The sequence below is a fragment of the Nuphar pumila genome, chromosome 2 (assembly GCF_984573655.1).
Source record: "Nuphar pumila chromosome 2, dmNupPumi1.hap1.1, whole genome shotgun sequence".
Lineage (NCBI taxonomy): Eukaryota > Viridiplantae > Streptophyta > Magnoliopsida > Nymphaeales > Nymphaeaceae > Nuphar > Nuphar pumila.
Genome location: NC_143250.1, coordinates 24,121,696 through 24,137,639, shown reverse-complemented (window position 1 = coordinate 24,137,639; position 15,944 = coordinate 24,121,696).

Genomic DNA, 15,944 nt, shown 5'->3' with positions numbered 1-15,944 from the left:
TTTTACAATTTTTTTCATTAAATGATTTTTTTTTAATTGTTTTACATTATGTATATTATTTTTATTTTATATTTTTAATGTAATTAGCTTTTAAAAGCTTATCCAAGAGGAAAATCTCCTCTACATACGAAATGGTTCTCGTTTGGGCCCTCGCTCCATCATTAAGTGATCCTCAATAAATCACATGCACTGACGGGGTTTTTCCTTCATTTGGGCCTCAAATTTGGGGACAACCCAAATATGCGTATTATAAACTTGCCCTAAAAATTTCGGAGGTTAATTCAGCACTGATTTCCCTCAATTGCTATTTACATTAAACTTACGTGATTTTCAACTTCGTGCTCTACAAAGGTTTAAACATGAAAAGCTCGCAATTTAAACAAGAAATTTCTATTCACAATATTACTTCACATACTATTACCTTAAAATCATCATGGACCTTATATCCTCCCCTCATTGAAAAGGATTTCGTCTGCGAAATCACCCAAATTAGGTTTAAAAAAGAACTAGATATTTCTCTTTCATGCTCGCTTCTGGTTCTCATGTGCATTCTTCGATGCCATGGTACTGCCAACGTACTTTAACTAGAAGAATAGTCTTGGTACGTAAAACTTGATCTCGTCGATCAACAATCTCAATAGGCGGTTCCGTCAAAGTCAAATCTTCCTGCACTTGCACAACTGTGCGCCACACGCCTGTGCTCCAGCATAGTTCCTTCACTGTTGAGCAGGCGGTGAACCTCCTTTGGCTACAGTAATCAGAACCGCATGTATGCTGCCCTGCGTGATAGACTTGGATTGAACAGGTTGCGTGTAGCCAAGGCCAATTGTGGCATATCCTTTTGATCTCCATTATAAGAAGCTCTTGTGTCTTGTGATTTAAGCTTGTAAGCTAGCCTAAGGCTAGACGAAACCCCTCTTAAGAGTTGCAATAGTGTAGTGAAAATAGTGAAGTACTCACAAGCACACACTACACAAGTGACGCCTCAAACTAGAGCAAAAAAAAAAAGAAAAAGAACTAAGACAAATAGCTTTAGAAGACCAAACTTTCATGCAAAAGAGATTTGGAGACGTCAAGTAGGGTCATTCGCCTTCAAAAATAAATCCTAAAACTAAGGTCCCACCACCCACCATCTTTATGGGTGATCAGGTGCTGCACCACACTTTAAGTGTGCAATCATATTGTACCTGGTCTCAGTTCTCCAACAGCAGATGGTGGGTGATCAGGTGCAGCAGCAAACAAAAACTTTGCAATCACATTAAACCTGATCTGACCTCCCACGAATGACAAAATCTGACCGGTTTGCAACCACAATCCACACCTTTCCTAAACCCTAACGGGTTTGCAAAATGGTGCGGGGCAAACAAGGGGAAATTCGGGTCTGGTCATTGGAACCAGACCAAAGCTGTTGTCTGACCACATTCAAGGGCCTCGTGTTGGATGAAATGGTCGCCAATGATGACAACAGCCTAGTGGGACACCAAAATTGCAGGGGATCCGGGTGCAAATGGGCACCCGATGGGTTATTGCGGTCATGCTACAAAAAGGGGTTAAGAGATATGCAGGTCTTGTCCTCCGGACCAGACTGCTAGGACCATCAAGAGTCTTGGTCTGAACCCATGGTTCAGACCAGACTCTTGGGTAAATCGGGTGAGCCTAAAATGGGCTACCAAGGTGACTAGCACCCGGTAGGCAATCATGGTGCCAAGGGAAAAAGGAAGGGGGTTAACATGGGTCTGGTCCTTTGGACCAGACCACTTAGGTCTGATGGTGATAAGGTCTGAACCCACGGTTCAGACCGACTTCAAAGAGGTATGGAGAGGTTCCAAAAAATTAAAAATCTGGAACGGCCCCACACTTGGGTGGCAACCTTGGTGTCAAGGCAGAACCGTCCAGACTGGGACTCGAGTCTGGACCCTTGGACCAGACCAAAAGGTCCCAGCAAGGGTTCTGATCTGAACCCAAAGTCCAGACCAGACTGCCAGTCCGGTGGCCAACCCGAGTGCCCTTGGCTCCAGGTGACCCGATGCGCCAACATAAAGACAAAAAAAACAAAAAAAAAAAACTCAAAGGGCCATGGACCCCTTTTCCTGTGAGACCTGGCCACATCGTGACCCAGGTCAGGGTGGCAAGGGTAGATATGCCGGCCCCAGACCCCTTGAGACTGGGTCTGAGCACGGCTTCCCGAAGTCACCCGTAGGCCTTAGCGCCAAAAAAAAAAAACTAATCGTATCAGGGGAGGGGTTTGGGTCATTGGGTCTGGTCTCTTGGACCAGACCACTTGACCATCCAGTCTCAAGGGTCTGAGCTCATGGGCTCAGACCAACCTACCAAAAAAGGGGTCTCATAAAATGAAACGGATAGAGAAAAAAAAACGGGTGGCCATGGCTGGACTGGTCTACACCCGCGTTCAGACCAGTGCCTCTGCCATCAAGGGAATTCAAAGGATGGTCCCAGCCACCTCATGACAGTGAGAGGGACTAAGGACACATCAGCTCACACGCATCTATGGAACCTTTGTGCGAAAATCCCTGAAATGCCAAGCAACTACACGTTTCCATGCATGCAATAGAGAAAAACGTAACCTCTAATATTTTTGAATGAGAATGACAAGAGCAAGCTCAAAGTGCCTTCCAACCAAAATATCTTATGAAACGAGAAGGCATAAAGCATTATTAAACTTTGTATACAGATTTTCTTTGCAACAAAATATAATTTAACAAAACCTTCAAACTGAATGCAAAGACAGTAGACTTGAGCCCCTTTTCTTCCATGAAACGAAAGAGAGGTTGCTTTCACACCCAAATCATCCAATAGGGTAGCTAATCCGCCAAGAGTCACACATCCATAGATGCATCCGACTTCATGGCTTCATGTTCATCTTTCCGGAAAATCTCAAAAAGAAAAGTAAAGCGAGAAACGTGTATTGAACCTTCACCTTCAATGCTTGGAAGAGGGATGTCACGGTTGCAAGGGTCTTTCTCCAAAGATGGCTGAACCACACTCCACGGCTGGAGGGTGTGAAAGAAGAGAGAATGGGAGAGAGAATGAGAGAGTGAGAGAGAATGTCTCAAGGAAAAATCGGCCCTTTTGGAGCTCTTGATTTTTCCAAAGAGGGTCTTAAAGGTGGGTAGGTGTGAGATGGACGGTGGGGATTCACTCCACCTAGATGAGGGGCTGGGAGTGGATCACGGTTTCCCACTGCCGCCCAGCTCCTCCAACCGTTGTCTTAGATTTGAAAAACCCTTTAAAACTTTCAAGGGTGCCATGGGGTTGCCGCCCCATGCACGCAATGAGGTGCCTCTAGCCTCATTATGGCCTCATATGGGGAAGTGTCATTGGGATTCTTTGAATCCCAATGCCCATGATGGTGCCTCCATGCACCCTCCAAGGAGTAGAAATCGACCACCCTAATTCCATCTCCTTTTTTTTTACATTTTAGTTAGTTTTTATTTTATTTTATTTGGGTAGGGCCAACCATGGCCCTCCCTTGTATTTCATTTTTATCATTTTACAAGAGTGCCATCCTCCCAGTTGGTCAACTTGACCAGCTGGTCTCATGGCCATGGTCGTCCAAAGTCGTCCTAAGTGGACGACCATAGACTTGGTCGACCCTTGACCAACAAAGAAGAATCAATCTTCTTTTTTTTACAATTCTTTTTATTAAATGATTTTTTTTAATTGTTTTACATTATGTATATTATTTTTATTTTATATTTTTAATGTAATTAGCTTTTCAAAGCTTAACCAAGAGGAAAATCTCCTCTATATACGAAATGGTTCTTGTTTGGGCCCTCGCTCCATCATTAAGCGATCCTCCGTAAATCACATGTACTGACGGGGGTTTTCCTTCGTTTGGGCCTCAAATTTGGGGACAACCCAAATATACGTATTATAAACTTGCCCTAAAAATTTCGGAGGTTAATTCAACACAAATTTCCCTCAATTGCTATTTACATTAAACTTACGTGATTTTCAACTTGGTGCTCTAAAAAGGTACAAACATGAAAAGCTCCCAATTTAAACAAGAAATTTCTATTCACAACATTACTTCACATACTATTACCTTAAAATCATCGTGGACCTTACATCCTCCCCTCCTTGAAAAGGATTTCGTCTGCGAAATCACCCAAATTAGGTTTAAAAAAAAAACTGGATATTTCTCTTTCATGCTCGCTTCTGGTTCTCATGTGCATTCATCGATGCCATGGTACTGCCAACGTACTTTAACTAGCGAAATAGTCTTGGTACGTAAAACTTGATCTCGTTGATCAACTATCACAATAGGCGGTTCCGTCAAAGTCAATTCTTCTTGCACTTCCACAACTGTGTGCCTCACGCCTGTGCTCTAGCAGAGTTCCTTCACTGCTGAGCAGGCGGTGAACCTCTCCTGGCTACAGTAATCAGAACCGCATGTATGCTGCCCAGCATGATAGACTTGGATTGAACAGGTTGTGTGTAGCCAAGGCCAATTGTGGCATATCCTTTTGAGCTCCATTACAAGAAGCTCTTGTATCTTGTGATTTAAGCTTGTAAGCTAGCCTAAGGCTAGACGAAACCCCTCTTAAGAGTTGCAATAGTGTAGTGAAAATAGTGAAGTACTCACAAGCACACACTACACAAGTGATGCCTCAAACTAGAGCGAAAAAAAAAAAAAGCTAAGACAAATAGCTTTAGAAGACCAAACTTTCACGCAAAAGAGATTTGGAGACGTCAAGGTCATTCGCCTTCAAAAATAAATCCTAAAACTAAGGTCCCACCACCCACCATCTTTGTGGGTGATCAGGTGCTGCACCACACTTTAAGTGTGCAATCATATTGTACCTGGTCTCAGTTCTCCAACAGCAGATGGTGGGTGATCAGGTGCAGCAGCAAACAAAAACTTTGCAATCACATTAAACCTGATCTGCCCTCCCACGAATGACAAAATCTGACTCATATAGCTCGTTCGTTCTGAACCTCGATCATATAGGATCTGATTCCAGGTCTGCATCGGGATCAGATTGAACCCGACGGGTAGGTCCAAACAATAATACTAATGGGTTAGTTAATCTGTACCGTGCAGGCTCAAAATGAGCAAGTCAAAGAGGGAATAGGAGGGTGGAACGTTGAAAGACGAACAAAATAATATGGTGCATGGCCTTGGCTTCCAGCCCACATAAATATTTTGTCTACCACAGGGGCGCAAAATTTCAAACCTGGAAAAGAAAAGGGATCATCAGAATCCCCAGATCACTTTATGATCGTGGGTCAGGTAGGGCGTCTCCGATATTATTAAAGCACTTCCTCTGATCGATCGTTCAAATTAAGAAGCAACAAAATTGATCATGAACTTGATCGGTCTAACGCAGCCGTCATTGACTACAATGGTCTTAAAGTTATGGACCTTCAACTTTTCGGATCTAAAAATCCATGTTCAAAATAGTGTGTCTCTTACTTGATTGGTCAATAGAAGGAATGGATAAAGCAAGGGAAACCGAGTAAGAGTTTCACACGTTAGGCCAATGTAAGAACCGGCTAATGGAAACTGATCCTCCTCTTTTTGGGCCTAAAATTGAGAACAAAAATAAAATTTCTCTTTTTGACCATATGTAGTAACAACGTAGAGACATGAAATTAATAATAAAGATAAGGACACGAAGAAGCTGAAAACTAAAAATGCACACTTTTTATTCCAAAATAATATCATCCTTAGATGAGCAGTGCAAGCATTTCAACTTTATTCATCATATTAAAATTGAAAGTAATCTTTATGACTCAGATTAACAATGAGTAAAACGTGAAATCATTTCAACTTTATTCATCATATTAAAATTGAAAGTACTCTTTATGACTCAGATTAACAATGAGTAAAACGTGCAAGCACTCTAAACTTTGGAGTTTTTTCCTTTTTTTTTCATTTATGTCCAACTTTCTTTTGCTTTGAGCATTGTGTTGAAAGGCACGGAAATAGCAGTAGGTTATTCTACACAATGTATATATTTAAATTCTTCTCCTATGATTTTGACTAAATAGGTGCCTTTGCGTAACACATTAAATAATGAACTAGGCTGCTCTAAGCTTTAACAGCTAGATTACGTCTTCTAAGGAAAGGGAATAGAAGTAAAACAAGACAACCAAATTGCTGGAAGAGATGTGTCAAAATACAGGAACAAATAATTAAGAAACTTCGAGTGATAGTCAGCCTAGGGAGAAGGTGCTGTTCCCTTTGTCCACGTTCGACTCCCACCAGGTGTGCGGCTGCCTTTCATTGGTAGGCTATGTAAAGGCTTGGGTGTTGACGAGTCCCACCCAGACATTACTCGCTTCGGTAGGAAACTTCATCATCATAAAAAAAAGTAAGAACCAAAGCACACATCTTAATCTTAACATAATGGCAAATAATTAATGAACCAAGCGTGCAGTTAATCTTAACATAATGGCAAATAATTAATGAACCAAGCGTGCAGTTAATCTTAACAATCTTTTATGCTTATAGTACATGTCCGATGGCATCCTTAATTGATATGCATTTTTATTTTATTCTCCTAATGTATCAAGCAGGGGCGGAGCCAGGAATCTAAACTAGGGTGAGCAAAAATGCACAATAAAAAAACAAATCAAAACCCTAATTCTAACAGCATGATTCATATGTTAATTGAAAAAGAAACATAAAACCCCTAAAATTCTAACCAAAATCAAGCATGCATCAAAAGAATCATGTTTAACGTTGATTGAAAAAAAACAAAAAATACATAATTAAATATTCATGGCATTTAAGAAACTAAATAAAAAACTTAAATTCTAACAAAAATCAAAGATTTAGGGGTTTGAAAAGTAACAACCAAAATCAATCATTCATTAATAAAATATTGCTTAATGATATATAAAAATAAAACCTAACACAAAAAACCAAAAAATTGTAATTAAACATTTGCCTCATTTAGAAAAATGCAAAACCATACCCTAATCTCTAAAATTCATGGATTTGCATTCATTGGAGAAAAATAAAACCATTAATATTCTAACTAAAATCAAGTACATGCCTCAAATGAATGTATTGAATGATGAAAATGATGTGTTTCCTAAAATGTTCCACAATTTACCGAATCCACCAAATGGACAATATCACAGGTTCCCAATTTTTCTTTTTCTCTTTTACCCCTCGCAGGTGTCAATTTCCAATTTTCGCACATCGTGACACTAAAATAATACATTCACGGAACTCATCAAAAAAATCGCATCTGAGGTTGTGAAATTTAAAAAAAAAAAACAAAAATCCAAACAATTTGTGAAACTCATCACGAGTTTCGTGCAAAAACTTGCAAAAATAATAAAATTTGCAAGTCTGATAGCTATGAAAAGGTTGATGAGTATCTCATGAAGTATTACAAAATTCTAAAATATTTGTGAAAGACCGATATTATGAAATCTCTTATTTGAATCACACTCGTATCATGAAATTACTTTTTGTTACAAAATTTTGCCCCACATAAATGACACTTTGTTTCATAACCCCCTTTTTTTCATATGAATGCTAGGCCATTAGTTGAAGATACGAGTACATTGAATCCATATGAAGTCTTACCATTAATTTGATCCATTTTCTCATTGAACGAAGGGTATGAAATCAATTAGATTGATTTTTCGATCAAACATTAATATCAATATCATCAATATGTTAACCTTTATATTCTAAATTTTCATAAGACCCCTCAAGATTCCTTCTAGAGCCTGTTGAATAATTTTATGGATTCCATTATTTTGCCAATTCTTACTAAATAACGATCTAAAGAGTCTCCTTTTTGCAAAAAAAGTGGGGGGGGGGGGGGGGGGAGGCAAGAGAAACTCAATTGAGTAAATGGAATTTCTTTAATGAACTTATAAAAAGGAAAAATACTCGCTCTCTTTGAAACAAGGGGCGCTTTCGGTTCTATCCAGTTTTTAAACATTTTTGTCTTCTCCATATTACCATATCTTTAGAGTCAATAATTTTATATGAGGAACCATTGAACTCAATCACCTCTATCGTTACTCTTCAATTTTGAAGTTGGTGCTTGTTGTTGCACCCGAAGCTATTCTGCTAGGTGCTAAAGCATGAGTGTTTTGTATCCAGAGCTCCCAAGAAGTGGGAGGATCATTTGATCTCTAACTATGTGCATATTGAAGAATGAGCCAATGACTCATAGGTAGTGGCTTGTGACCACTTGATGAAATGGGGAGGTAAGTGAGGTAAATGATGGTTCTAGAATTGCTTGACCTACGTTACATGCAATAATACCAAGAATTACTACAAGAAAAATACATAAAAGATCATTAGGCTAGAGTACTCAAAAGAAAAATAGGAGTTTTTCTTCTATCAAGTAAAACAATTAAATGAAGGAAATTGTAATAAGAAATATCTGAAGTTTTTAAGGATCCTTAAAAACTCCAGATATTTCTGATTACATATGTCTTTCACCTTATGTCTCCTATCCCTAGGGGGTATTCCTACATTAGCAGGTTTCTTAAAAAAACTTTATCTATTCTGGTGAAGTAGTACCATGAGGGAAAGGTGAAAAGAACCCCCATTGAGGAGTGAAATAGAATATGAAACTGTGAGCTCCCATGCCCTATTTTCGCAACACCTAGTGTTCTTGTGGTCTTCCAACCATTGGTCCCCAATCCTTCCAGCTATCTTTTGAAGACATTCAAGTGAATATTCTGGTGGGTGGCGACTTCATAAAAATCCCTTATTGACAGTGGTTCACCGTTGGTAGAAAATCTCAAATTTTGTCCTTCCTCTGATGAGTTTTAAAGTGAATCTCCTTCGAATATTTTGGTAAAACCATCGACAATGACTTCATCGATGTCTCTCAATCAAGTTTTTTTTGGTAAGGCTATCGACGACTAGGTTTTCTGGTGAATAATTTTCCACTATTATTTTTTTTGGTAAAAACATATATTTTTTAAAATTGGTTGTGTGTCAGTTATGTCCCTCGGTTTGTTTTTGCATGTATATTATCTAGTTTAAACGATTATTGTTTTTTAGTTTTTCAGTGTGTAAAACAATGCTTGTTAGTTTTCTCATTTTTTTTTTTGGTTTTTGCATGTATACTATCTATTGATGATTAAATTTATACATGAGAGGATGGAACTTACATGGACCTGCGTAATCCTTTCTTTAAAAATGTAGGGGACATCGTTACAAGCTCCAATCGACCTTCACCTTGTGGAAAGGTAAAGACTAAATATGTTTTCTCAATCCTTGTAGCTTGAATCACTTCGTCGTGGATTGCAATATGCAAAACAAACATAAAATTATGTATAAGTACCTAATCAAATATTAAATAAGATTGAAATAACTGGATTAGGGATCTAAGAAAAATACCTTTTTTGAACGCAGGGTTCATTTGATCATTTAGGCTTGTTCTTCTGTTTGTAGATGTAAGTGTGTTCTTCAATGTATTTTACAACATATTGGCAGGATTGAATAGGCTTGATCTTGTAGAGCCAACACGTAGGTAGAATTTTTCAATTTTCTGATCTTTTTAAGGTATAGAAGTAGGTCTCTATTTATAGATTTGAATGTACTCATCTAGAAGAGTTCTTCTCGTACAAAGATTCATCCAAGAAGAGTCCTCTCATCCTAGGAAACGTACCAGGATGGTTGAAAGGAGATAAGAATAAGCTTGAACTTATCCTCATCTTTTTGGTACATCGAACAACAATATGGTGGTGCTGTCCTCTATTCAAATGACACTTGTGCTCTGCCATCCACATCAAACCACCAAACTGTTCTGCAATCCATCACTGGATGGCTAAATTGGTTCTACCATCCAGTGATAGGGTGTTTGATTTTTGTACCTACACACTTGGAAAAAATATTAGAGATTGGGCATCATAAAATTTTTGGTGTCTACAAATGCCTCTCTTTGTCATTAATCGACGTGATTCAGTTAATGACAAAGAAGTAGACAATCAAAGCTCAGAACACTAGGTCATCAGGACTGGATGTGATCCTACCGAACGTGGGCTAGTGTCCAAAGGAAAACTGGATTGTTGAGATTGTGATGGATCTCATCGAACAAGGTCGGTGCCAACATCTAAAGAAAATGAGGGTTTGGACTATTGAGACCATTTTGAGTCTCACCGAGTGAGGTCAGATTAGTCTGAAGACAACTAGATTGTCAAGATCAGTTGGTGGTCTTGTTGAGCAAGCTCGATGCCAGTATCAGAAAGTAAACTAGGTTTTCGAGACTGTCTGCGGTCTCGACGAACGAGGCTGGGTTGGTTTGAGAAACATTTTGTTTGGAGAAAAAGTGTTGGGCGTTAGGCAGGGATGTGACTCCTTTAAATGCCTTTTTAAGTCTGTTTTGATTTTCAATGCCTTTGTTGACAATCTTTTGAAAATTCATGGGTGCAACCACCAGAAGTCGTATACCTCTTATGGGTTCATGAATAGAGTGGAGTTACCCTAGTAAGATGATTAATTTAGCTTGCACCTAGTGAAGGAATTTCTATATATTTCTCAGACTCGGGATCCTTACGGCTTGACTCTTTGGTTCATGTAATGATATGCATTGAGAATCATGGATTCGTAATATGAGTAACTATAACAGCCATGAATGATTGACATGGATTTTGTGCTCTTTTTTCAAATATTAAAATCTTTCTAACAAGTTGATTCTTGCACTTAAGATTCCTACACTTTAAACTTTTCTCTTCTGAGGTTGGTATAAGTCAGCGATACTTGGCTTCATTGGAAAAAAAATTCTTCTAATTCTGCCTTGGATTTTAAGAGACTAGTTATAGAGATATGGAATTAAGTCTCAAAGACATTCATGTTAGGTCAAAAGGTTTTCACTAAGGCTTGAACTCTGAAAGATTAGAGTTTGAGTGACAATACGCTAAAGTACATATTCTACTTCTAGGTAAGTCCCTTTTTAGCCTCATCTTTTATCCTGCAAGGGATTTAATCCTCACTTTTGACATCCCTTAAACTTAAACCTGGCAATCATGGGTCATATTTGTAAGACCTGTAATTTTTCAGTAAGCATTTTGAATAAAATTAAGAGGTATTTTATGTAAAACTATCATATGAACCCGAAATGCGAAATAAGTAAATTTCAACGAGCCAATTATACTTAGGACTTATATATCCTCAAAGATATATGCTCAAACAGTCAGGAAGTCATAACTCTCACCCTGGATAAAATTAAGAGATTTTAACGAGCCAATCTGATTCATCTCGTAGATACGAAGAAAATAGTGTACTCATATTTTTTCGTAAGAAATATCAGCAAAATATCAAAAATACGTGAGCCCCACAAAAATATCTAATAGACTCTACAAAAATATTTTGTAGGCCCCACATAAATATCTCATGAAATCATTAGTTTAGCCCCACAGGGATATAAAAGTTATCTAGTTACATTGTCACTAAGTTTGGATCTTGAATCAAGTGGGCATCTAGATCAGACCAAGACCCAATGTGGATCCAAGATCTAAAGTTTTGCCTATAAATAAGAGGTGACCCCTCTTAGAAATTGTCTCCCCTCCTCTCTCTCATCTTTCTCTCTCTAGCCTCTCTTCCCTCTCTCCTCTCTCTTGGTTATAGCCTAGACCAAAACCACTTGTAGTGAGCTTGGACCTGCCTAGCTTAGGCTGAGCCTAGTTTTGTCAAGTCAACTTGACCTACTAGACTAACTTTTCTCTCTTTTCCCTTGTCTTGGTCTTAACCTAGGTCAAACCCACTTGACCTAGACTGAGCCTACTTAAGGTGAGCTTGGACCCACTTAACCTAGACCAAACCTAGTTGGGACAAAACCCCTTAGCCCTGACTGTTTGACCTCCTCTACCATTTCCTTGACTAGGTGCAACCCATCTGACCTAGCCTAGCCCACTTGAGGTAGGTTCGAACCCAGTTGGACCTAAACTAGGTTTAATCCGATTTTGGTCTAAACCTCATCGTATCACCGTACTGTTGAGTTCTACAAGAGACACTCTTGGTTGTGATTGTACCAGACATAAAGGACGTGTCGAGCATGACCAAGAGTGCCTCAACGCCTTGTTGAGCCATCGCTGCCAATCCTTGGTAGGTTTGTGCACCAAACAGTGTCAAATCTCTTGCTTTTCTCGATAAATGTTTGGCTTATTCATTTAAGGTTGTCGTCGTGTTGAACGGTGCGAAGGCTTCTGCTTTTCGCAATATATATGCATTTGCTTATGCATTTTGTATTGTCATCACACTAAATTGTGCCAAGGCTCCTGCTTTTCGTAATTCAATTATGTACTTTGCTTATGCATTTAATATTATCATCACGCCGAGTGATGTCAAAGCCCCTGCTTTCTGCAAGTTATTTAGTCTCATTTTGTAACGTCTCAGATTTCTAAAACAAAGCTAAGTTAACATTTTCATGATTTTTTTTTTCTTTGCAGCAAAATCTAGAAAAGGTTTTAGCAATGGAAATGGACGATAATGAGTCGTCAGTTTTAGAAAACTCTGGGCAAATCACAGGTATGTGGACAAGCACTCATTGACCATTAAGGTGTTTTCTTTATCAAAACAACTTGTTTATTACAAACATCACTGCTTGAAAAAACAGTATTTAGTTTTATAAAGGAACCATTACAACACTGTCTGGAGAAACCCTAGAACTTGATGCCGTCTTGCTCCTCATATCGCATCACAGGTTCAACACTTGTAACTCCCATTAAACAGGATCAGAACCATTGTTGGTCTAGTAAGAAAGCATTCATCCACACATTCAATCAAGCATATGGAATGCACAGACCACTCAGGGTCACAGTTCACAACAACGACACTCAAGTCTCCATGACTTGGCGTATATTGTGAAAGCCTCATCAGGGCTATGATTGAACATCTCGCTCAAGTCTCTACGACTTAGCATAAACCTCTTCAAGGCCTTATTTGGGATGTCAAACTCAAGTGTCCAAGACTTGACACATCCGTATCCCACAAATCCAAGCATGAGCCCTCAAGCTTAGCTTAGTGATGCATATACAACATGGGTCTTTGCCTTATCGGTCCAGTAATATACCGATTATGACACATTTATCAAAGTTATGGAAGACTTAACAGAACAACATCCATTCACTCATACATTCATACATCACTAAGCTTCAATCTAATGCATTGTTTCGATATTAATATTCACCCCGTAGTATGCAGGAGAAGCTTGAACTCCGGCATCAACCCAGCATTTTAGGGATTTATTATTCTATATATTTTAGATACCCCAGAAGCCTATTGACCCTGTCCATGGTAGGGCGGTAGAATTCATACCAGGATAACCCTACCAAGCCGGTTCAGATGCATCTTCTACTACAGCAGTTGGATTCAATTCTTAGATATTTAAGAATAACCACGACCACCAAACCTCCTGAGTGTTGGGAGGACCCTTGAACTCTTTGGTTCATGATAAATATGTGTCACTCGCAGCTGCACCATCACCATCATTCATGATGAGCAATAGTCATGAAGGGGTCCATCAGTCTAACCATTACTTGTTGGATATTCGAATGCCATTCAGGCAAGCCAGTGCATCCCACATTGAGAAAATATGTACCTGACCCCATTCAGTATTTCTCAGTACGGTCCAACTATAGGGTTCCTGCGACCTTAAGTTTTATTCATACGCATGCTTGACTTTGCTCTCAGCATCTATGGCTATCACGAGCACCTCACCTCTTTCAGGTGGACATAGAACTCTGGCTCTTCGACCCTTATGAGTCTAGTTGTGCAACAATATTTTCCATGATCATGCATATGACATAATCTCAATGAATCGACTGCTCAGCATACATCACCGCAACGAGCACATATCCTAGTCAAGGCATAACAACTACTCTGGCTCTTCGGCCCTCACGAGTAAAGTGCCCATATAGGGGAACATAAAAATGAGCCATTTTGGTAGTGTTTCGATAATATGGCATCCTCGTGCCATTCAACCGGTTCAGGCAATTCTTTTGCCAATCATTTCGATAGCACTTCCCTTGCTTTGACGATAGAAGTGTGATGACCCTTTCTATTTTATAGAAAGTATTTGACAAAATTTTGATAGCACCTCCTCTCTATGATAGAGTAACATGCTACGTTCTTTCTGAGCATTGTTGAGCTTCTTCAAAAATTTTGGCGGCACTTCCTCTCTTTGACGAAGAAAGTGTGTGTTTCTTTTAAGCTCAGAGAGCATCTTTTCAGAAATTTCAGCAGCATTTTTTCTCTTTGATAGAGAAATCACTATGCCGAACTCAAGGATGGATGTGCACCGTTATGCGTACTTCACATCCATCGAGGTTTGTTGGAACCTTGGGTCTTAGCTAGGCCATGCGCAAGTGACTTAAGTTTTTACAAAAAGCAGTTGTGCACAAAAGCAAAACCTTTTCAATAGGAGCTTTATTCGTCAAGCAGAATCTTGATCGAGGAGTGACAATAGAATCACATTGGCGATTTGGAGTTGATCTTCATTTAAACGCTCATTTATGTGCAACTATATATAATATAAGCAAGAGCTTGTGCTTTACAGTGTGGCGGTATAAATTAAGACATATTTAATGTTCGACAAAGGAAATTGAAATAAATAACTTGCAGAAAGCAAATATATATATATATATATATATATATATATATATATATATATATATTTGCAGAAAACAGGAGTTTTGGCATTGTTCGACGTGATGACAATCTTAAATGCATAAAGTAAATTACAGAAAGCAGGAGCCTTGGCATCGTTCGACGCGATGATAATATTAAATGCATAATTTAAATTATAGAAAGCAGGAGCTTTGGCATTGTTCAACGTAACAATAATCTTAAATGCATAATTTAAATTACAGAAAGTAGGACCCTTGGCATCGTTCGATGCGATGACAATATTAAATGCATAATTTAAATTATAGAAAGCATGAGCTTTGGCATCGTTCAACGCAACAATAATCTTAAATGCATAATTTAAATTATAGAAAGTAGGACTCTTGGCATCGTTCAATGCAACGACAATCTTAAATGCATAATTTAAATTATAGAAAGTAGGACTCTTGGCATCGTTCAATGCAACGACAATCTTAAATGCATAATTTAAATTATAGAAAGCAAGAACCTTGGTATCGTTCAACGCGATGACAATCTCAAATAGATATATACTATAATATGCAGAAGCTTTTATCATAATATATGCAATGATAGTCGTAAGGAGACACGCATGAACATCGAAGTATCCCAGAGGGCATAAACCAAGGACTAGGGTCAGATACTACTTCAACACAAATCATCAAATACTTGAGATAGAGTGATTGGCGAATCAAACTTACTAAGATACGTGGCAGTGCTCCAATGAGGTGGTTGAGGCACTCCTAAGTCATGGTCAACATGTTCTTTACATCTAGTATGGTCACAACTAAGTGTCTCTTACAACTTTCAACGGAACGATGATCTGACGAAGTCTAAATCAAGAACTGGTTTGGATCCAGCTTAGGTCCAACTGTGTTCGAACCTACCTCAACTAGGTTAGGTTTAGTCGGATGTGTGAGGTTTAGGCAAGGAAAGGGTTTAAAAGATCAAGCAGGCAAGACCAAGGGTCATGTCCAAACTAGGTTCAAACTGGGTTAAGTGGGTCCAAGCCCACCATAACTAGGCTAAGTCTAGGTCAAGTGGGTTTGACCTAGGCTAAGACCAAAACCAAAGAGGAGAGAGAAAAACTAACCTGGTAGGTCAAGTGGGTCTTGACCAACTGAGCTAAGTAGGTCCATGCTCACTGTAGTGGGCTAGGCTAGGTAGGGGAGGTTTTAGAGAGAGAAAGAAGAGAGAGAGGGAGGGCTAAAATTTTTCTAAAAAGGAAGGGGTCTCTTCTTATTTATAGGCAAAAATATGGATCTTGGATCCATATAGGGTTCGGGTCTGATCCAAAACTCCTTACTTGATCCAAGACCCAAACTTAAGGATAAAATAACAAGATGACTTA